This window comes from Bubalus bubalis, chromosome 7 (assembly GCF_019923935.1).
Source record: "Bubalus bubalis isolate 160015118507 breed Murrah chromosome 7, NDDB_SH_1, whole genome shotgun sequence".
Classification (NCBI taxonomy): Eukaryota; Metazoa; Chordata; class Mammalia; order Artiodactyla; family Bovidae; genus Bubalus; species Bubalus bubalis.
In genome coordinates, this window is record NC_059163.1 from 38,385,997 (window position 1) to 38,405,982 (window position 19,986).

The window sequence follows — 19,986 nt, forward strand, 5'->3', positions numbered from 1 at the left end:
TGGAGAATGGCTAATTAATCACAATAAGTACGGAGCACATAGCAAATGATAAAATTCCTTGGTATTTAAATAGGGGGACAGTAGAGATACTGCTCAACAAATAATAAGTTATTTTCTCTGCTAGCTCTAAAGTCAGTTAAGAGGCATATGGATTTATTGATGTTTGGTTTCTAAAGATATTGCATGACAAATTTGGGGATATTATTAGCATCTGTTCACAAAGCTACCAGGAAAACAGTTAAGTTTGATTCTGCCCTTCCAAGAACAAGCTTCCTTATAGCATTAAATACACACACACACACAAATACACACACAGTATAATTCAGCATTTACCGACTCCATACTTAAATGACTTTGAAAGTGTCTAAAACTTATGTCCATAATGATCAGACATTGAGTGAGAGCCTGTTACTGCCACCCAGCCAAAATCATCCTGATTTTGGAAAATTTATTGTGAGCTTCAAGTTATGCACTATTTAAAGGGCAATTGCTACTTTCAAACTGCAATTTAGTTGCAACTGCTTCTGTTATAGAAGGGCAGAAATTAACTTAGCACACAAGATGCTCATTGTGTCAAATCACCTGCTCCATTTCTGATTTATCAACACTGTCTTACTGCATATAGACCATTTTTTGTGTGTGGATAGAGGGAAAATACTTAGGGTAAAGGACACTTGGAAAACAGGCCAGCATTAGTTTAGGGATGGTGTGGTGGCATGTATTCTTTGCTTCTAATAGTTTAAATGGTTGCCAAAGATGCCTATAAGAAACTCTTGTACATTCTCAAATTGACTTATATTTTGATGTCAGTATTCCATGTGATATTGCACTGGACAATTCAACAATTTTTAGTCCCAAATATGTACTAAATTTGCAATTATCAGAGAAACACTTTAAGGCAACAAAATGTTTGGTAGATAAACCAAACCAACATTTACCAAAATATCCTACCAAAAAGAGCCAGAGGGATGGTATGGGGAGGGAGGTGGGAGGGGGCTTCAGGATGGGGAACACGTGTACACCTATGGTGGATTCATGTTGATGTATGGCAAAACCAATACAATATTGTAAAGTAATTAGCCCCCAATTAAAATAAATAAATTTATATTAAAAATTAAAGAAAAATCAAATAGTAAAAAAATAATAAAAGTGGAAAAAAAAAAAAAAGGACTCTAGGAGAAACTGGCAAATCTAAGAGTCCTTTGTTGTTCAGTCACTCAGTCATGTCCAACTCTTTGTAACCCCATGGACTGGCACACACAAGGCTTCCCTATCCTTCACTATCTACCAGAGTTGGCTCAAACTCATTTCCGTTGAATCCGTGATACCATCCAACCATCTCATCCTCTGTCATCCCCTTTTCCTTCTGCCTTCAACCTTTCCCAGCAACAGGGTCTTTTCCAATGAATCAACTCTTCACAGATTCAGTATTAAGTTCAGTCATTCAGTCATGTCCGATTCTTTGTGACCCTATGAACCGCAGCACGCCAGGCCTCCCTGTCCATCACCAACTTCTGGAGTCCACCCAAACCCATGTCCATCGAGTCGATGATGCCACCTAACCATCTCATCCTCTGTCGTCCCCTTCTCCTCCTGCCTTCAATCTTTCCCAGCATCAGGGTCTTTTCAATGAGTCAGCTCTCTGCATCAGGTGGCCAAAGTATTGGAGTTTCAGCTTCAACATCAGTCCTTCCAATGAACACCCAGGTCTGATCTCCTTGCAGTCCAAGGGACTCTCAAGAATCTTCTCCAACACCACAGTTCAAAAGCATCAATTCAGCTTTCCTTATAGTCTAACTCTCACATCCATACATGACCACTGAAAAAACCATAGCCTTGACTAGACAGACTTTTGTTGGCAAAGTAATGACTCTGCTTTTTAATATGCTGTCTAGGTTGGTCATAACTTTCCTTCCAAGGAGTAAGCGTCTTTTAATTTTATGGCTGCAATAATCTGCAGTGATTTTGGAGCCCAGAAAAATAAAGTCAGTCACTGTTTCCACTGTTTCCCCATCTATTTGCCATGAAGTGTTGGGACCAAATGCTATGATCTTAGTGTTCTGAATGTTGCACTTTAAGCCAAATTTTTCACTCTCCTCTTTCACTTTCATCAAAAGGCGCTTTAGTTCTTCTTCACTTTCTGCCATAAGGGTGGTGTCATCTGCATATCTGAAGTCCCAGCATCAGGGTCTTTTCCAATGAATTGACTCTTCACATAAGGTGGCCAAATTATTGGAGATTCAGCTTCAGCATCAGTTCTTCCAATGAGTATTCAGAGTTGATTTTCTTTAGGATTTACTGGTTTGATCTCCTTGCTGTCCAAGGGAATCTCAAGAATTTTCTCCAATACCACACTTTGAAAACATCAATTTTTTTGGCACTCAGCATTCTTTATAGTCCAACTCTCACATTCATGTATGACTATTAGAAAAAAACCATAGCTTTGACTAAATGGACCTTTGTCAGCAAAGTGATATCTCTGCTTTTTAATACACTGTCTAGATTTGTCATAGCTTTTCTTCAAAGGAGCAAGTGCCTTTTAATGGATGCAGTCACCATCCACAGTGATTTTGGAGCCCAAGAAAATAGAGTTTCTCACTGTTTCCATTTGTTCCCCATCTATTTGCCATGAAGTGATAGGACTGGATGCCATGATCTTTTTTTGAATGTGATTTTACACCAGCTTTTTCACTTTCCTCTTTCATTTTCATCAAGAAGATCTTTAGTTCCTCTTTGCTTTCTGCCATGAGGATGGCGTCATCTGCATATCTGAGGTTGTTGATATTTTTCCCAGCTGTCTTGATTCCAGCTGGAGCTTCATTCAGCCCAGCATTTTGTATGATGTACTCATAAGTTAAATAAGCAGGGTGATGATAATAAAGCTATGATGAACTCCTTTCCCAACTTTGAACCAGTCCATTGTTCCCATGTCCAGTTCTAATTATTGTCTCTTAACCTGCATACAGGTTTCTCAGAAGGCAGGTAAAGTCCTTGGGCAAGCTGGATTTTCCTTCACTATGGAGAGACATACTGAGTAAAAAGTCTTATTGGCCTTTATTGGCCACAAAAAGGGAATTTATTTTAGGAGAAATTAAAAGAATGCACCAGACTAGACACATTATGCTTCTTTGGAAAATGAATAAAATAGCCTCAGAGAATAAATAGCATGATAGGAATAATGATGGAAAACAGTATAAACACTGAGCCAAGCAAGAGGGGCTATTAAGAATGCCCAGTTAGATGAAAACAGAGGTAGTTCAAGGGCAGTGGTCTGGATCTTGGAAACAGAAGTAAAAACAATGGACTTTATTGAAAGATTTATTGTCCAGTTAGCCCATGGGAATTCCTAAAAGGAGAATGTAATTTGCATAGATGACCCCCTAATGACAAGGCCCCATGTATAAACAAACAAATATACCTACAATAGGAGTTGAAATTGGAAACATATTAAGTTTAACCAGGAATTTACTTGAGTGTGTGTGTGTTTTGAGTAATGGGGCTGGGGGGTGGTTGAAGGATTAAACTTAAGTATAAGGCTCAACCTAGATAGCATACCGAAAAGCAGAGACACTACTTTGCCAACAAAGGTCCGTTTAGTCAAGGCTATGGTTTTTCCAGTGGTCATGTATTGATGTGAGAGTTGGACTGTGAAGAAAGCTGAGCACCGAAGAATTGATGCTTTTGAACTGTGGTGTTGGAGAAGACTCTTGAAAGTCCTTTGGACTGCAAGGAGATCCAACCAGTCCATTCTAAAGGAGATCAGCCCTGGGTTTTCTTTGGAAGGAATGATGCTAAAGCTGAAACTCCAGTACTTTGGCCACCTCGTGGGAAGAGTTGACTCATTGGAAAAGACTCATGCTGGGACCGATTGGGGGCAGGAGGAAAAGGGGACAACAGAGGATGAGATGGCTGGATGGCATCACTGACTCGATGGACGTGAGTTTGAGTGAACTCTGGGAGATGGTGATGGACAGGGAGGCCTGGCGTGCTGCGATTCATGGGGTCACAAAGAATCGAACATGACTGAGCGACTAAACTGAACTGAACTGACAAGGCTCATCATGAAACCTCATCAATACAATCTTGCAGTATGATATCAGTATTATGGCTATGCCCTACAAGAGACCTGGAATCCAAAATTAACAAAAAGTTGATTACTGACTTATATCACAATCCATGAAAACATTTGTTATTACGGGCAGGAACTGTATTATCAAATGTATTAAGAAACTCTAAAAATATTATTATAATTCTCAATGACATGTCTGTAATAATTTTAGATTAATAATGTGATTTCTATTTGTGTAATATTGATGTAATTAAGTAAGGATAATTTGACTGATTTACCTACACCTCATTTGATGATGCAAAAATAGTACTTGAAAATTGTCTTTTTCCTTTTTTGTTCTACAAGTATTGAAAAAGATACATTGGAAGAAATGATCATGAAAGTGTTACTCACTCAGTTGTGTCCGACTCTTTGTGACCCCATGAACCGGAGCCTGCCAGGCTCGTTTGTCCATGGAATTCTCCATGCAAGAATAATGGAATGGGTAGTCATTCCTTTCTCCAGGGGATCTTCCTGGCCCAAGGATGGAATCCAGGTCCCTGCATTGCAGGCAATCCTTTACTGTCAGTGTCACCAGGGAAGCCCATAGAAGTTCATGATTAAGAAGAATTGTTTTAGTGTCAGGAGGTTCATTCTATAGTAGAGAGTTAATTTACAGCTGAACTGATAAACTATCTCATCTCTGGGAATGCCAGTATGTATAGCTTTAACTCTTGGCCAAGATAAAAAAAGGAATTCATTTATGACATGGTATTTAAAGTGTGAAATTCACTTAGCTAGCCCCACGGTCAATTTATTCACTGATGTTTTTCAAAAGGCAAAACAGATTTTTTTTTTTTTTTTTGCCTTTTCTTTTTTTTTAATTTTATTTTATTTTTAAACTTTACATAACTGTATTAGTTTTGCCAAATATCAAAATGAATCCACCACAGGTATACATGTGTTCCTCATCCAAAAGGCAAAACAGATTTTAATATTATAGTTACATTTCTTTTACATTAAGGAATTTATGAGCAGACAAGAGGGGCTACTTCTTTAAAGAAGAGTCATCCTATTGGATAATTTTTCTTTCAGTGTTTATTTTCCTTACAATTTTGATGGTGTATTTTTTCTAGCCTAGACATGAAAGAAAACGGAAAGTCACTCAATCGTGTCTCATTCTTTGCGACCTTGTGGATTGTAGCCTGCCAGGTTCCTCTGTCCATGACATTCTCTAGGCCAGAATACTGGAGCAGCTAGGTGTTCCCTTCTCTAGGGAATCTTCCCAACCCAATGATTGAACCCAGGTCTCCTGCACTGCAGGCAGATTCTTTACCCTCTGAGCCACCAGGGAAGCCCAGCCTAGGTATAGCAATGTCCTCTTCCTGGGTTCCGCTGATTACTTGATCTTAAGTGCTATTAATTTTGTATGTGATTTTTCTTTTTTTTCTGAGTCAAAGTATCTTCCAAGCACTTAGCATGGCAATCTGCCATTTTATTTTCTAACAGAAAATTTAAGATGATCAACAAAGAACATAGATCCAGTCTTTGTGATATCTTCACCTTTGTCTTGAGCAGTGTGTTCCCATAAGGTGCAATTTAAGGGGACTCTGAAATGGATGCTTATTCCCTGCTATTTATCATAGTGAATTTTTGATCAAACAGTTTTGAAGAAAAATTCTCAGATAAAGCTAATGAAATGAACTGTCCTATTTTTATATTAACTGTACATCCATCCATGGTCAAATTTTGATTCATATATATGATATTTTGATAACTGATCCTTCTTGCTTTTTCTACCAAATTTTCAAATGTCCAAGATCTACAAAGGAATAAACTAGTTCATAGGGATTAAGAAATACTGGACTGGAAGTTCGTAAAGCAGTCCTGATTTCTTCAATAAACTTTACTCTTTCTTGACCTTAATGAGATTATGCAAATATGATCTCAAGCAAGATTGAAAATTAAGGAACCAGAGTTTTTTTGTTTTCATTTCTTCCAACCACAGTATATTATGATAATGTTCAATGAGTGGAATATCTTTAGGAATGGCCAGTGTGTGAAAGAAAAAAGGGTTTGGTGAAAGTGCAAAAGATGTGCAAGGAAAAGCAAAGTTGAGGTCTGAGGAAGCAGTATGCCAATCTGGATTTGCAACAGAATAGTGTGGAGGGTTTAAGTTTGGATGTTAGCTATCCCACATTTTCATTAGGTCTTATTCATGAGTATCTAGGATAAATAATTATAGAATTTCCCCATTCCTTAGTGGTCTCTTCATGCCAATCATTACTTATTTCAGTTTTTGAATTTTTTTGATTCTAATGCACATAAATGGATTATATTATTATTATAAGTTATTCAGAGTAAATACTGAAGTTCTAAATTTTGCATGATAGACTCTTGTCTAGACTCTTTTCAAAGCTTCAATTATTTAGTGTTATTCTCACCATAACCCTAAAGTTTTTTGAAAGTCTTGTGACTACCAGTATCCAAATGAAGAGAAGAAACAAAATACAAATAATCAGTCATTAAGATTCCTAACCCTATTGCATCTTATCTATAAGCTCCTTCATCAATACAAAGCAAATCAAGAAGCTAATATCAAGGGGAATAAAAGGAAAAAAATAAAAGACTTAGGGTTGCTTTTACATACAGGAAACTGCACTCATCAAAAGTAGACCTTGGCAGTACAGTCATTGGAACTCTGAGGACAGATCTTATAACATTTCTGTTATGATCTATCCTCCTGGATATGGAAATAAGGATTGCCAAAATTCTCCAAGCCAGGCTTCAACAGTATATGAACTGTGAACTTCCAGATGTCCAAGCTGGATTTAGAAAAGGCATAGCAACAAGAGATCAAATTACCAACATCCGCTGGATCATCGAAAAAGCAACGTCTCGTAAAAGAGAGTTCCAGAAAAACATCTACTTTCTTTTATTGACTATGCCAAAGCCTTTGACTGTGTGGATCACAATAAACTGTGGAGAATTCTGAAAGAGATGGGAATACCAGACCACTTGACCTGTCTCCTGAAAAATCTGTATGTGGGTCAAGCAGCAACAGTTAGAACTGGACATGGAACAATAGACTGGTTCCAAATCAGGAAAGGAATATGTCAAGGCTGTATATTGTCACCCTGCTTATTTAACTTATATGCAGAGTACATCATGAGAAACGCTGGGCTGGATGAAGCACAAGCTGGAATCAAGATTGCTGAGAGAAATATCAGTAACCTCAGATATGCAAATGACACCACCCTTATGGCAGAAAGTGAAGAAGAACTAAAGAGCCTCTTGATGAAAATAAAAGAGGAGAATGAAAAAGTTGGCTTAAAACTCAACATTCAGAAAACTAAGATCATGGCATCAGGTCCCATCACTTCAAAGCAAATAGATGGGGAAACAATGGAAACATTGAGAGACTATTTCTTTGGGCTCCAAAATCACTGAAATTCAAAGATGCTTGCTCCTTGGGAAAGAAGCTATGACCAACCTAGACAGCATATTAAAAAGCAGAGATATTGCTGCTGCTAAGCCGCTTCAGTCGTGTCTGACTCTGTGTGGCCCCGTAGACGGCAGCTCAACGGGCTCCCCAGTTCCTGGGATTCTCCAGGCAAGAATACTGGAGTGGGTTGCCATTTCCTTCTCCAATGCATGAAAGTGAAAAGTGAAAGTGAAGTCGCTTAGTCGTGTCCGACTCTTAGCGACCCCATGGACTGCAGCCTACCAGGCTCCTCCATCCATGGGATTTTCCAGGTGGGGAGTGGGGTGCCATTGCCTTCTCCAAGCAGAGACATTACTTTCCAACAAAAGTTCATGTAGTCAAAGCTATGGTTTTTCCAGTAGTCATGTATGGATGCGAGAGTTGAACTCTAAAGAAAGCCAAGCACCAAATAATTGATGCTTTCGAACTGTGGTGTTGGAAATAACTCTTGAGAATCCCTTGGACTGCAAGAAGGTTCAACCAGACAATCCTAAAGGAAATCAGTCCTGGGTGTTCATTGGAAAGACTGATGCTGAAACTACAATATTTTGGCCACCTGATGAAAAGAACTGACTCATTGGAAAAGCCCCTGATGCTGGGATACATTGAAGGGGACAACAGAGGATAAGATGGTTAGATATCATCACTGACACGATGGACATGAGTTTGAGTATGCTCTGGGGAGTTGGTGATGGACAGGGAAGCCTGGCGTGCTGCAGTCCATGGCTTCACAAAGAGTCAGATATGACTGAGTGACTGAACTGATCCTCCTGGAAGTGTTCTCTGGGTGGGCATTAGAAGATAAAGTCTTGATCTGATTTACATCATTTAAATCTGTGGGAGCCTTTATTTTTAAAATGCCAGACTTGAAGACTCTAAAGAAGCTTTTCTAATTTGAGAGAGAATGAAAGAGAGAGATTGGTTTTACAATTTTTTTTAAAAATGCTCAGTTTCAATTGGTTTCAGAAATAGTAGATTAAAAATGTTTTTTCCAAATGGAAGGAATCATTCTTACAAATTAGAAGTTTTGGTCAATTTGGGATAATGAAGATGGCTGGAAAGGAAGAGTTAAGCTAGGTCACTCATAGGAAGAAATGAGAAGCAACAGTGGCAGAGACTAAGTACAAAATTTCAGTTTATCTCTCATATATTACTAACAAGATTTTAAGGTTTTGATGGTTTTAATTGAGTACATGGGAGCTGTGTTCATGATCTGCTAATTTTCTAAATGAGGCCTATGTTTCCATGTCTGTTTATACATAGGTTGGAATGCCAGAACTTTGTTGATATATAAAAGGATAAGAATAAGAGGAAATGAAACTGTTAAATTTAGCTTTTCTTATTGAGATATCCTGAGGCATGTCCCAATGTGATCAAATACAAATCTATTTAGACATTTATTTATGTGATACTGTAATATTTGTGATACTAAGTATTTTAGATATTTCCATACTTAAGGAAAATATGCTCAGAAAATTATCAACATTAATGAATACATTTAGGAGATAAAAGGGCCAAGTTTCTTGTGATTTGTTTTCCTTTCAAGGGAAATAATAATGGAAATGGTATAAGAAACAAAGATTTAGATACTTTAAAAATTAAGTTCAATAACTCATGTATCTGCCTTTAAATAAACCCTTTTCTAATCTCAGATAAGTATTTAGAATACTAGAATTCATGTTACTTTAATATTCACAAGTAATATCTTCCCTAAAGCTTTTAAATTCTAATACTCCCAAAGGAATGTAATAGAGAAATAAAATATATTATTTTAAAGAAATAAAGGATGTACTGAGGAAAGGCAAATATCTAGTAACACAAAGTCATGTATCATGGAAATAAAAATGAAAATACATGTATATTTACTTAATTTGTTGAAACTAGCATGTCTTATGATTTCGAACCCAGACTTCAAAAGTAGTGCACAGCTCTGGGAAATGACTGATAATTTTTATTCTAACATACTCATGCATGTTTTGGAACACTTGATCTTCAAATCATTTATTTTCTTTCAAACCATTTTTTTCTATTTATCAAAACAAATTCAGTAATGCACTAACAATCTTAATTTCTATGTGGACTATACATTTATACATTATACATTAGCACAAAGTTTCAATATGCATTTAACTTGCAAAACTACATTTCTTTGGACATTCTTTGCCTAAAAATTCTTCCTCCCTCTCTTTCAAAATTCTTTCAGAGAATATTGAAAATACAGAATATAAACATAATAAGGCTGACCAAAATATTTTATTTTTTAATATAAATTTATTTATTTTAATTGGAGGTTAATTACTTTACAATATTGTATTGGTTTTGCCATACATCAACATGAATCCACCACAGGTATACATGTATTCCCCATCCTGAACCTCCCTCCCTCCTCCCTCCCCTTAACATCCCTCTGGGTCATCCCAGTGCACCAGCCCCAAGCATCCAGTATCATGAATTGAACCTGGACTGGCAATTCATTTCATATATGATATTATACATGTTTCAATGCCATTCTCTCTAATCATCCCACCCTCTCCCTCTCCTACAGAGTCCAAAAGACTGTTCTATACATCTGTGTCTCTTTTGCTGTCTCACATACAGGGTTATCATTATGATCTTTCTAAATTCCATATATATGCATTAGTATACTGTATTGGTGTTTTTCTTTCTGGCTTACTTCACTCTGTATAATAGGTTCCAGTTTCATCCACCTCATTAGAACTGATTCAAATGTATTCTTTTTTTTTTTTTTAATTTTATTTTATTTTTAGACTTTACATAACTGTAGTAGTTTTGCCAAATATCAAAATGAATCTGCCACAGGTATACATGTGTTCCCCATCCCGAACCCCCCTCCCTCCTCCCTCCCCATTCCATCCCTCTGGGTCGTCCCAGTGCACCAGCCCCAAGCATCCAGTATCATGCATCGAACCTGGACTGGCAACTCGTTTCATACATGATATTTTACATGTTTCAATGCCATTCTCCCAAATCTTCCCACCCTCTCCCTCTCCCACAGAGTCCATAAGACTATTCTATACATCAGTGTCTCTTTTGCTGTCTCGTACACAGGGTTATTGTTACCATCTTTCTAAATTCCATATATATGCGTTAGTATACTGTATTGGTGTTTTTCTTTCTGGCTTACTTCACTCTGTATAATAGGCTCCAGTTTCATCCACCTCATTAGAACTGATTCAAATGTATTCTTTTTAATGGCTGAATAATACTCCATTGTGTATATGTACCATAGCTTTCTTATCCATTCATCTGCTGATGGACATCTAGGTTGCTTCCATGTCCTGGCTATTATAAACAGTGCTGCGATGAACATTGGGGTACACGTGTCTCTTTCCCTTCTGGTTTCCTCAGTGTGTATGCCCAGCAGTGGGATTGCTGGATCATAAGGCAGTTCTATTTCCAGTTTTTTAAGGAATCTCCACACTGTTCTCCATAGTGGCTGTACTAGTTTGCATTCCCACCAACAGTGTAAGAGGGTTCCTTTTTCTCCACACCCTCTCCAGCATTTATTACTTGTAGACTTTTGGATCGCAGCCATTCTGACTGGCGTGAAATGGTACCTCATAGTGGTTTTGATTTGCATTTCTCTGATAATGAGTGATGTTGAGCATCTTTTCATGTGTTTGTTAGCCATCTGTATGTCTTCTTTGGAGAAATGTCTGTTTAGTTCTTTGGCCCATTTTTTGATTGGGTCATTTATTTTTCTGGAGTTGAGCTGTAGGAGTTGCTTGTATATTCTCGAGATTAGTTGTTTGTCAGTTGCTTCATTTGCTATTATCTTCTCCCATTCTGAAGGCTGTCTTTTCACCTTGCTAATAGTTTCCTTTGATGTGCAGAAGCTTTTAAGGTTAATTAGGTCCCATTTGTTTATTTTTGCTTTTATTTCCAATATTCTGGGAGGTGGGTCATAGAGGATCCTGCTGTGATGTATGTCAGAGAGTGTTTTGCCTATGTTCTCCTCTAGGAGTTTTATAGTTTCTGGTCTTACGTTTAGATCTTTAATCCATTTTGAGTTTATTTTTGTGTATGGTGTTAGAAAGTGTTCTAATTTCATTCTTTTACAAGTGTTTGACCAGATTTCCCAGCACCAATTGTTAAAGAGATTGTCTTTAATCCATTGTATATTCTTGCCTCCTTTGTCGAAGATAAGGTGTCCATATGTGCGTGGATTTATCTCTGGGCTTTCTATTTTGTTCCATTGATCTATATTTCTATCTTTGTGCCAGTACCATACTGTCTTGATAACTGTGGCTTTGTGGTAGATCTATAGATTCAATGCAATCCTTATCAAGCTACCAACAGCATTCTTCACAGAGCTCAAACAAATAATTTCACAATTTGTATGGAAATACAGAAAACCTCGAATAGCCAAAGCGATCTTGAGAAAGAAGAATGGAACTGGAGGAATCAACCTACCTGACTTCAGGCTCTACTACAAATGTATTCTTTTTAATGGCTGAGTAATACTCCATTGTGTATATGTACCACAGCTTTCTTATCCATTCATCTGCTGATGGACATCTAAGTTGCTTCCATTGGGGTACAGGTGTCTCCTTCAATTCTGGTTTCCTCAGTGTGTATGCCCAGCAGTGGGATTGCTGGGTCATTCTTCTCTTTGATTTGCAATAACCTAGAAATAAGTATTCTTTCTAAATCCATATTTATTGCTGGCACGTTGTGAGGAAAGAATCCACCTGCAGTACAGGAGTCCTGGGTTTGATTCCTGCATTGGGAAGATCCCCTGGAGAAAGGAAAGATTACCCTCTCCAGTACTCTAGAATGGAGAATTCCATGGACTGTGAGGTTGCAAAGAGTTGGACACAATTGAGTGACTTTCACTTTCAGTGACAGGAAAATCAAGACACGGGTCACACAAATATTACCAAGGTCAGTTAATCGCTTCAATCTCAGTTGTTTTTTTATCTGGTTTGTTAGAAGGATTTTACTAATGTGATCCATTTCTTTCTGGTAAACTGTTTGCACTTGATTTATGACATGTTAAATCTCTCAGTTTTTCTCCTATTTAAGAATTAAAGCTTTCACTGTCTTTTGCTGATGTGTAGACAGACATTGAGGAGAAGGCAATGGCATCCCACTCCAGTACTCTTGCCTGGAAAATCCCATGGACGGAGGAGCCTGGTAGGCTGCAGTCCATGGGGTCATTAGGAGTCGGACACTACTGAATGACTTCGTTTTCATTTTTCACTTTCATGCATTGGAGAAGGAAATGGCAACCCACTCCAGTGTTTTTGCCTGGAGAATCCCAGGGACGGGGTAGCCTGGTAGGCTGCTGTCTATGGGGTCGCACAGAGTCAGACACGACTGAAGCGATGCAGCAGCAGCAGCAGCAGCAGACAGACATTGAAATACTCCAAGTGTCAGTCCTTGGACCATATTTTCTTTTTAATTTATTCTCACCTTCTAGATAATTTTGATCACTTTCATGGCCTTATGTGACAACTGCCATAACTCTGATCCAGACTTCTCGGAAATCTTGATTTGTCTGCTTGAATGTGTGATAGACATATCAAGATTAATATATTAATACCTAAATTTTATTTTTTTATCGTTGTTTTTTCCACATTCTTCCTCTAATAACTAAACATTAACTCCATCCATCTAGTTTCTCATTGGAAAAACGCACTGGAATAACCCTCAACTCTTTTGTTCCTTTCACTACCCATATTCCATTATTTATCAATAATTCCTGTGGGATCTATTTTTATTATTGTTTTTTGTAACCTGACTTCTCACTATTCATACCTGGTTCAAGTCATTGATTTTTTTAATTATTTTTTTTGGTGTATAATTATTTTACAATGTTGTTTTACAACTTTACAACAAAGTGAATCATCATATATATTTTATATTCTATATTAACTATAAATATATATTACATATACAGTGATTATGTATATGTGATTATTATATATATATTATATAATATGTGTGTGTGTCTGTATTTTCTTATATTTCCTTCCTATTAGGTCACCACAGAACATTGAGTGTAGAGTTCCCTGTGCTGTACATTAGGTTCTCATTAGTTATCTATTTTATACCTAGTAATGGCACCCCACTCCAGTACTCTTGCGTGGAAAATCCCATAGACAGAGGAGCCTGGTGGGCTGCAGTCCATGGGGTCGCTATGAGTCTGACACGACTGAGCAACTTTACTTTCACTTTTCACTTTCATGCATTGGACAAGGAAATGGCAATCCACTCCAGTATTCTTGCCTGGAGAATCCCAGGGATGGCGGAGCCTCATGGGCTGCTATCTATGGGGTCGCACAGAGTCTGACACGACTGAAGTGACTTGGCGGCAGCAGCAGCAGCATATATATGTTAATCCCAATCTCCCATTTCATCCCAACCACCTCCTCCCCATATTGGTATCCATAGGTTTGTTTTCTACACGTGAGACTCTGTATCTGCTTTGCAAATAAGTTCATCTGTATCACTTTTTTAAATTCTACATTAAGCAATATTATATGATATTTGGTTTTCTCTTTGACTTAAATTCACTCCATATGATAGTCTCTAGGTCTGTCCACATCTCTACAAATGGTACTATTTCATTCTTTTTATGTCTGAGTAATATTTCACTGTATATGTGTACCACATCTTCTTCATTCATTCCTGTGTTGATGGATATGTAGTTTACTTACAAGTCTTGTCTATTGTAAATAGTACTGTAATTAAGATTGGCATGCATGTATGTTTTAAAATCATGGTTTTCTCCAGGTATATGCCCAGACATGGGTCACAGGGTAGTTCTGTTTTTAGTTTTGGGTACTGTTATCCATAGTGGCTGTACCAATTTACCTTCCTATTGAGAATATAGGAGGATTATACACCCCAAAATCCACTCCAGGATTTTTTGTAGGCTTTTTGATGATGGCTCAGATAATGAACTCCTTATTGCCAAATTCAGACTTAAATTAAAGAAAGGGGAAAAACCACTAGACCATTCAGGTATGACCTAAATCAAATCCCTTATGACTATACAGTGGAAGTGAGAAACAGATTTAAGGGACTAGATCTGATAGACAGAGTGCCTGATGAACTATGGATGGAGGTTTGAGACATTGTACAGGAGACAGGAAGCAAGACCATCCCCAAGAGAAATAAATGCAAAAAGGCAAAATGGCTGTCTGAGGAGGCCTTACAAATAGCTGTGAAAAGAGGAGAAGAGAAAGCAAAAGAGAAAAGGAAAGATATACCCATTTGAATGCAGAGTTACAAGGAAAAGCAAGGAGAGATAAGAAAGACTTCTTCAGTGATCAAAGCAAACAAATAGAGGAAAACAGTAGAATGTGAAAGACTAGAGATTTCTTCAAGAAAATTAGAGATACCAAGGGAACATTTCATGCAAAGATGGGCTCAAGAAAGGACAGAAATGGTATGGACCTAACAAGCAGAAGATACTAAGAAGAGATGGCAAGAACACACAGAAGAACTATACAAAAAAGATCTTCACACCTGAGATAATAACAAAGGTGTGATAACTCCTACTCACCTAGAACCAGATATCTTGGAATATGAAGTCAGGTCAGCCTTAGGAAGCATCACTATGAACAAAGCTAGTGGAGGTTATGGAATTCCAGTTGTGCTACTTCAAATCCTAAAATATGATGCTGTGAAAGTGTTGCACTCAATATGTCAGCAAATTTGGAAAACTCAGCAGTGGCCACAGGACTTGAAAGGGTGTTTTCATTGCAACCCCAAAGAAAGGCAATGCCAAAGAATGCTCAAACTACCATACAGTTGCACTCATCTCACATGCTAGTAAAGTAATGCTTAAAATTCTCCAAGCCAGGCTTCAGTAATATGTGAACCGTGAACTTCTTGATGTACAAGCTCATTTTAGAAAAGGCAGAGGAACCATAGATCAAATTGCCAACATCTGCTGGATCATCAAAAAGGCAAGAGAGTTTCAGAAAAACATATATTTCTGCTTTATTAACTATGCCAAAGCTTTTGACTGTGTGGATCACAATAAACTGTGGAAAATTCTGAAAGACATGGGAATACCAGACACCTGACCTGCCTCTTGAGAAACCTCTATACTGGTCAGGAAGCAACAGTTAGAACTGGACATGGAACAACAGACTGGTTCCAAATAGGAAAAGGAGTACGTCAAGGCTGTATATTGTCACCCTGCTTATTTAACTTATATGCAGAGTACATCATGAGAAACGCTGGGCTGGAAGAAGCACAAGCTGCAATCAAGATTGCCGGGAGAAATATCAATAACTTCAGATATGCAGATGACATCATCCTGATAGCAGAAAGAGAAAAAGAACTAAAGAGCCTCTTGATGAATGTGAAAGAGGAGAGTGAAAAAGTTGGCTTAAAACTCAACATTCAGAAAACTAAGATCATGATATCCAGTCCCATCACTTTATGGCAAATAGATGGGGAAACAGTGGAAACAGTTGCTGACTTTATTTTTGAGGGCTCCAAAATCACTGCAGATGGGGACTGCAGCTGTGAAATTAAAAGATGCTTACTCCTTGGAAGGAAAGTTATGACCAACGTAGACAGCACATTAAAAAGCAGAGACATTATTTTGCCTACAAAGTTCCAGCTAGTCAATGCTATGGTTTTTCCAGTAGTCATGTATAGATATGAGAGTTGGACTATAAAGAAAGCTAATAGCCAAGAATTGATGCTTTTGAACTGTGGTGTTGGAGAAGACTCTTGAGAGTCCCTTTTACTTAAGGAGATCCATCCAGTCCATCCTAAAGGAGATCAGCCCTGGGTGTTCTTTGGAAAGAATGATGCTAAAGCTGAAACTCCAGTACTTTGGCCACCTCATGCGAAGAGTTGACTCATTGGAAAAGACTCTGAAGCTGGGAGAGATTGGGGGCAGGAGGAAAAGGGGATGACAGAGAATGAGATGGTTGAATGGCATCACCGACTCAACGGACGTAAATTTGAGTGAACTTCGGGAGTTGGTGATGGACAGTGAGGCCTTGTGTGCTGCGATTCATGGGGTCAAAAAGAGTCAGACACAACTGAGCGACTGAACTGAACTGAATGTTGAAGCTGAAACTCCAATACTTTGATCACCTGATGCAGAGAGCTGACTCATTGAAAAGACCCTGATGTTGGGAAAGATTGAGGGCAGGAGGAGAAGGGGCCAACAGAGAATGAGATGGTTACATGGCATCACTGACTCAATAGACATGGGTTTGGGTGATCTCCAGGAGTTTGTGATAGACAGCGAGGCCTGTCATGGGGTTGCAAAGAGTCAGGCACGACTGAGCGACTGAACTGAACTGATGATGGCCATTCTGACTGGTGTGAGGTGATGCCTCATTATAGTTTTGATATACATTTCTCTAATAATTGGTGAGTTTGAGCATCTTTGCATATGTTTCTTGGCCATATGTACGTCTTCTTTGGAGAAATGTCTATGTAGGTCTTATACCCTTTTTTCCACTGAGTTATTTTTTTTCTTATGTTAAGCTATTTGAGTTTTTTTTATGTATTTTGGAGATTAAGCTCTTATCAGTTGCTTTGCTTGTGATTTTTTCTTCCATTCTGAGTGTTGTCTTTTCATTTTGTTTATGGTTCATCTCTGTGCAAAAAGTTTTAAGTTTAATTAAGTTCATTTGTTTATTTTTGTTTTATTTTCATTACTCTCAGAGATGGATCAATAAAGATCTCACTGTGATTTATGTCAAAGAGTGTTCTGCCTCTGTTTTCCTCTAAGAGCTTTACAGTGTTGACTTACACTTAGGTCTTTAATCCATTTTGAGTTTGATTTTGTGTATGGTGTTCTAGAGTGTTCTAGGGGCTTTTTTTTTTTTTTTTTTTTTTACCAGTTTTCCCAGCACCACTTATTGAATAGACTATCTTTTCTCCATTGTATATTCTTGCCTCCTTTGTTATAAATTCGGTGACCATAAGTGTGTGCGTTTATCTCCGGGCTTTTTATCCTGATCAATTGAACTATTTTTCTGTTTTTTTTTTTTTTTTTTTTTTTTTTTAATGTGTGTGTGTGTGTGTGTGCCAGTACCATACTGTATTAATTACTGTAGTTTTATAGTATAGTCTGAAGTCAGACAGCCTGATTCCTCAAGCTCGATTTTTTCTTTCTCAAGATATCTTTGGCTATTTGCAGTCTTTTGTGTTTTGTTTTTGAGTAAGATAGATGACCTAGATGACCTATTAAGGGAAGTTCACACTTAATCCAACCTAATGAAGGTGATGTCACATACTGGTGGAAAGACTGGTGGCACGTTTGAGGCCATATTTCCCACTCAGACCATCCTGATTTGAGCAGACACAGCAAAGAAGAGAACCAAGGCCAAATTTTCTTGAACTACTCCAGTAAAGTTTCTGGTGACCCATATTGCTTTCTTGGCTGCAGAGACGCAAAAGCCTCAAGTCATTGAATTTTGTAACCTGAATTACTATTCTTCTCACTGATCTTCCAGCCTCATCCTTTGCTTCACACTTCCAACTTTTCCCAACACAGAAGATAGATTTATCCTTTTAAAATATAGGTCACTTCTTGGCTCAGTCATTACTCTCCATTGTTTTCTTATCATAGGTACAGTGAAATCCAAACTATTTTTCATGCCCTAGTAGGACCTCTATGAACTAGCCCATTGCTGTGTCTCTAGTATAATTAATATCTCCATCTGCTCTGACACTCATTTACTTTTTTCTAGACATCACTATGTCTAGAAAACTAGACACTTTTATATTCCTTGAACATCCTTAAAAGCATCCTATCTCAAGACCTTGATTAGCTCTTTTCTTATCATGGAAATCTCCCTTCCCTAAATTTTTAAATAATGTTTTCATTTCTTTCAGATTCAAATAAAATTTATCCTTATTAATCAATTATCCCTGACTAAAGTTAAAAACAGTATAGGAAATGGCAACCCACTCCAGTAATCTTGCCCGAAAAATTCCATGGACAGAGGAACCTGGCATGCTACCGTCCCCAGGGTTGCAAAAGAGGGGGACACAAGTGAGCACAGATGCACAAACTTAAAAATAGTAAACCCAATCCCTTTAGGTACTCTCTATATCTTTACCCTACTTTATTCATCTGTAATATTCATTGACATATTTATGTAGTTGTAGGTTCACAATAAATGTGTCATGGATGCATGACTCTGAAAAACAGCATCTATCTTAGTACTCCTGTAGATTTAAGTTTTATCCTTCTTTTCTAGTTCTTGTAGCAGTTGTGCAGAGAGTCTTGTAGCATGTGTAAAAAATATTCAGATTCATTATTTTTTTGAGTGTCATTATAATCCTGTAGGAGATATGATGAATATTAGTTTTATGGTGTATCAATATTGGGCAAAGAAATCAAATGATTTTTCAGAATTTATTTATGGAGTAAAGATTTAAATGACTTTTATCTGCTATGTTTTTACATTACCTAACTCCTTTATTCCTCTAAGAATTAAAATTATCAATTTTTCTTGGTCAAATTCCAAGAAAATTGGGACTGTAGCAGTGTATGTTGTGTCCCAGGTCCCCACTATATTGAATAATTATTTATCTCCCTTATTCTTTTGTTGTGACCCACAATTTATATTTCTAAGACCTTGAATTTTGAATGTATCTTTATTATAAAAGTGACTTAGAAAACATATATGTTCAAGAAATGTGAAAGAACCTGACAGATAAAATTCTGTCCATTGTTTTACAGATTATAATCAGTTTTAAATGACAGACATAAAGAACTCATTTTATAATTATGGGAGGCTTTCTAATGAGTTGAAACTTTACCTTATTGTATGAAAATTCATGCTATTGCACTTATAAAATGATGAATACCTATTATAAGAATTGAAGCAATTCAGAAGAATTAAAACCCCATGAAAAATGTCTAAAACCCAATACCTATGAGAAAAAAAAAATGTTTTTAACATTATTCTAGCTAATTATCTGCATATACTTACAGAAAAAGATGAGGAGAATAATGCTTAGAAATATTTGTATAAAAAACTGAACAGTCTTACATGTTTTCAAATGGAATATATATTGAAATCAACAGAAAAAGAATAAAAATTATAAGAACAAAAATAAAAATTATAATTCACCTTATTTCAAAAATATTCCTTCACCAATGCAAATATTGTGAACTAAAACATCATTGGGCTTCCCTGATAGCTCAGTTGTTAAAGAATCAGCCTATAGTGCAAGATACCCCAGTTGGATTCCTGGACTGAAAAGATCTGCTGAAGAAGGGGTAGGCTAACCACTCCAGTATTCTTGGGCTTCTCTGGTGGCTCAGCTGGTAAAGAATTCACCTGCAGTGCAGGAGACCTGGATTCTATCCCAGGGTTTGGAAGATCCCCTGGAGAAGGGAAAGGCTACCCACTCTAGTATTCTGGCCTGGAGAATTCCATGGGTTGTAAAGTCCATGGGGTCACAAAGAGTTGGATGTGATTGAGAGACTTTC